This window comes from Rhea pennata, chromosome 1, assembly GCF_028389875.1.
Source record: "Rhea pennata isolate bPtePen1 chromosome 1, bPtePen1.pri, whole genome shotgun sequence".
In the NCBI taxonomy this organism is placed as follows: Eukaryota; Metazoa; Chordata; class Aves; order Rheiformes; family Rheidae; genus Rhea; species Rhea pennata.
The window spans coordinates 134341245-134346280 of NC_084663.1; positions in this window are offsets into that span (position 1 = coordinate 134341245).

Sequence of the window (5036 nt, forward strand, 5' to 3'; positions counted from 1 at the left end):
TGCAGAGCGCGGCGGCGTACGAGTGCAGACTGGCCTTCCCGAGCAGCGCGAGCTCCCATGCCAGACTATGAACTGGAGCGGGTAACTCCTGCACCCAAGCTGCCTTCTGCAAGTCTGCCAGGAGGTTGGTGACTGCCAGGAAGAGGGTGGGAGAGCCAAGTTTGCCAAAACTTGCCGGAGTGCAGACCTCCCCTCGCCCTGCATTCCCTGTGTTTGTTCCCTGTGATCATTTGATGATGTTTTATACTTTTCCCCCCCATTATTTATTTCACTGAGGCTCTTACTTGCTAACTTAGACTCTAAATCCTCAACTGTGTTTGCACATGTTCATTTTTACTACTTTGAGTAGTCCTAAACAAGACTGAGTTAGGCACTTATATGCTCTTTATAAAATTGGGCCATAGGCAACATTATCACTTTAAGAAATCTAAAGTCATAAAAAAGCTTGAATAAATTTGCTTTCAGACTTAAGCAAGACTAGTTTTTGCCCACTGTTTCTGAGAAAAGGCTTTTATAAGACAATTGTGTATTTAAAATGAAATTGAGAAAAGCCACAAAAACATAAAAGGTTTTAATATTTGGGTTTTTTTTAAAAACATAATGTGTGTTGTCTTTGTCTGCTGACTTGCTATAGGAACAGTATCTATTACTACAGTTACTAAAATGAAAAAAGGAATTACATCTGAAAGCAAGATCACTGTGTAAAAATGTCTCACTTGCCAACCAGAGAGAAGTAAAGAATTCTACAGATATTTGCATTTGTTTCTCTTTGCTTTCAGTGAACACTGAAAACGTCTGTAGAATTATGTCTTCAAAAAAGACAAATTGTGCTCGACTAGCACCTCCATGAGATCGAACAGCAGAAAAATAATCCTCACCTATAGTCCAAATACATAAAAATGATGAAAACAATGTTTTATGGAACAGTATTTTACTAGAATTTACGAAGAGAAGTTCAGCAATGTGTGAAAAACAAAGATTTTAATAGCTTGTTGCTTTAAATAACTGAATTTGTTTTCAAGGAGATCATGGGCATAAAGTTGAAAGCTAACTCTTCCTTCAGAGCTGTGGCAAAAGAAGAATGGAAAACAGCTACATTAAGAAGTTATCTTTGCTCTCTTGTGGAGGAAGTGGCAGGGGTTTTTTTTGTTGTTGTTTTTACTTTGTATTTTCCCTCTCAGTTCAAAATCAATAAAGTACCTGCAAAAAACATTTAAGCAGGAGGAAAAAAAAACAACCACAGCAGTCATTCTTTATCATTAATTTCTCAGGATTTTCATCTTCCTTGGCAACAATATATATTAAAAAAAATCATGCCTACATTCTGTATTTTCATACTGTAGCCACCTGACTGCTCCACTCACTCTCATCTCCTTTCCTATAGCCACTAAACCAAGCCTAGTAGTACGTAACGGTCAGGAACTTAAAATACAAATTTAGGTTTCAGTGTCAACATAAATAGCTTCTCCATTTCCCTTTCCTTCCAAAATTTCCTGCCTGTGTAACTCCTTAAAGGGGCAGAAATGATTTTGTGAAATCAGGTAACTAAGCATTTGTTGCCAAATATGAGTGAAGAATGGTGCTCTGGGGTCTAAGAAAAAGAGTAGGATGCGATACAAAGATTGCTCCCAAAATCCAGCCCTTGACAATCTCTCGTCTTTGTTGTTAACGTTTTTCAAACAGCAACACAATGCACTTCTTCACACTTCTGAGACATTGGTCTAAGCAAATGTTTTTCCTACCTTGTTCAACTTGCGGACGTTTTTGCAGACAAATCCAAACATTTTCCAGTAGTGGTGCAGACCTCTAAAAACAAACTAAAGTTTAATGAAATAGGTTTGACTTTCTTCATCAGTTTTCATGGTCCATTCAACTGAGGCAAAACAAGGACCGAGGAAAGGAAGTAAGTAAGGTAAACAATGAAAGATGGTTTAGGATGCAATGTTTCGCACAGCCACACAGATAGGAAGCTCTGCTGGCTAGAAGGAAACTGTTCCAGATGCTGCTGCTCTGAGATCTGTTCATTAAGCTCTCAAGCAGCCTTCTGATTCAAAACCTAAGAGAAGGCAACTTCGGTGAAGCAGCCGTCTGGATTCCAACAGACACCCAGGCTTTGCCTTGATTCAGTTTAAAAGGTGCGACATCAGCATACATTAACTAACTGGCGTAAGAAAAATCTGGTCTAGACAAGCCATATTTGCTGGAACGTAGGCTTTAACTCCTCTGGTTTGGAACTAATTATGAGCATAAACTGCCTTCCTGCGAATCTGTGCAACATGCCCTAGGGAGGTTGGACTGGAAGGTACCGCTGGAGATCATCCAGCCTCAACCATTCTGCGATTCTGATTCTTCTCTACACTGAGAGACATTAGTCAACAAGCCTTTGACCCCATTTACTGTCCAATAATTCCTAAATAAAGCAATTTAGGGCATTTAATACAAGATGTGTGCATTACTGCTTATTAACACGAGACCTTATGCACTTGCTTGCCTACTGATGCTTCTGAAATTTTCTTCCTCAAAAGGGCTTCCAAAGGAGACATCACCCTCAAAGTTAAGGCTAGCAGATTAAATACTAAAGAATCTGCTAAGTCTGCAAGGAGAAAAAAAACTCACTAATTCTAGTGTTCCATCACAGCCCACTTTTTTATTGCTCATGTTCAAGCATATTTACACTTGTTCTATGCCTTATTTTAAATGGCATCTGTAACCTTTAACTAAAGTAAAAAGTTTCTCACCTAACAAAAAAGTCCTAAATCAAACTGGATCATTTTTAAAAGACTAATCTTAAAAATGTTAAGCTCAACTAAAAATGAAACTTCAAGGTCAGTGAAAGCAACAAAATCGAATTCGCAGAATTCACTCTTTCTTTCAGAATACACTTTTTTTTTTTTTTAAAGATGAGTTTTCTGATTCTCAGAAAGACTTGTGGCTCTCAGTAGGTGGTGCTGTCGCCCTTCAATCTGTTCAGAAGTCAAAAGAACTCCTGTTTTCAATGTGGAAGTGAATTCCATGGAGTTAGTATATATCACCTCACCATTCAGCAAAGGAAACAATTAACACTGAACTTTTAAGTTAAATACCTAATAAACCCATAGTTAAGATGGCATTTAAAGTCAGAAGTTCCCACCTTACTTTATGCAAAGATATCATTGTACCCCCCCCCATTCCCCCCCGTTGAACAAAGTCAGTCAATGATCGAAGAGAACTATCATCATAGAATCATGATCTTAGAATCATAGAATGGTAAGGTTGGAAGGGACCTCTGGAGATCATCTAGTCTGACCCTCAATGTAGCTTGTATGGGGACTGAGCCCGCGACCTTGGCATTAGCAGCACCATGCTCTAACCAACTGAGCTAAACCTAACCAAGGCAACTATAAAATAATCACATCACAGTGTATCTATAAACAAGTCAGGAATAAATAATTGCAAAAATAATCCATTCTACATCATATTCTAAAATCCTGTGAGTGCTCCCATCAAACAATCCAAAATACATTTGAAGTTCTTCTAAGGAGTAAGTTGTGGCTATTAAAGCTGAACACATCTATAAACGGATAATTTCAATATATGCTGTGAAACCTGCAGAATTGTATCAGAGCCCTGAGGGCAGCAAGCAGCCCTGACTGCCCAACCAGCCTGGGCACCCCCCCCGGCTCCCTCTGCCCGTGAGCCCAGCTCCCCATAAGGGTAGCCCTGGCCTCGTCCTTGCCTGGGCTGTCACAGCAGGGCTGTACCCAGCCCCATCCTCCACAGGCCCCAGTACTGCCTGAGCGGCCTGGAGGGACCCAGCCTGACCTCATAGTCTTGTCTCCAGCTCTGTCCCCGGCCCATCTCTCACAGGAGCCTCAAACAAGTTGCAGTCCTGTCTCCTGCTGCTGACTGGACCTCCTTGACTCCTCTGGGACTGACAGAATCCACTAGCACGCCCCAGCTCAGATACTGTGGGATATCGTGCCCCATCAGGGAGATCTACCTGTGCTGTGGGCCCTGGCCCATTCCTCCTTACGGAGCAGCACCGTTCATGCTGTTCCCCCACATTAAGTGCAATGAACAACTGCATTCATACGTTAGATATAAAAGCACACAGTGCTCCCAAGTCTATAAATACACAAAACCATCCACACTACAACAACGCAGTTGAGAAAAATCTAAAGGGAAAGTTTCGTGTAGACTTACCTCCCATCTCTTTCACAACCCCATTAAAGGGGCCGCTAGCCTCAAGGAAAATGATGAATGTTTGCTCTGTTCATTTCACACATTCACTCACATATCCACCTATCTTCTCTGGCAATGTGAGCACACATGCTGTAAGATCTGCTGGAAAGCAGTTTCTAGCAGCACATCTGGCATGAAGCTACTCTGCCGAAGAGCAGGGGAAGATCTGATACAGAGAGCTGATCTGTCAGCCCAATACCCACTTCTAGGATCCTCACTTTCAAAAAATATGAATAAAGTGGCTCAGCTCTATTGTACACATGAAGGACTGCATTAGGACCAGATATTAGGGCTACAAAGATGAAGGAAGGTGAATTTTCAGTGTTTCAAATGAACAGATTGCCTTATTTTCCCATTTTATTCCCTGAATATGGACTAGTACAGAAGCTGTTATTTCACTGTATGAATTAAAACCAATCTCCTGAAAAATGCACCAGTTTAAAGGAGTGTCTAAGATTTTACCCAACTCCTACTCTTTTGTGTGTATCTCTATTCCAGATACCTTATACAGAACTGTAACTGACTTCAGCTGAACCCAAGTAAGTTTGCTTTGATTTACTAGATCAGTTAAGGCAGTTTAGGTTTTGAAGCTCAGCTCAATTGGAAGATCTCCTCAAAGCTCTGCTTCTTGGAAGGAGATTAAAAGAATCTTTTCAGATGAAACTGTACCTGAACCATAAGTCCATGGTGCAAGAAATATTTAAAACACAGATAATTAGTCAAGGAGCTCTATGCTACTTTTATTTGTAAAATATTTTTCTAAGAGCAAAATACTGTAATTTTATTTTATAAAAGTTAGCAAAAATTGATACATT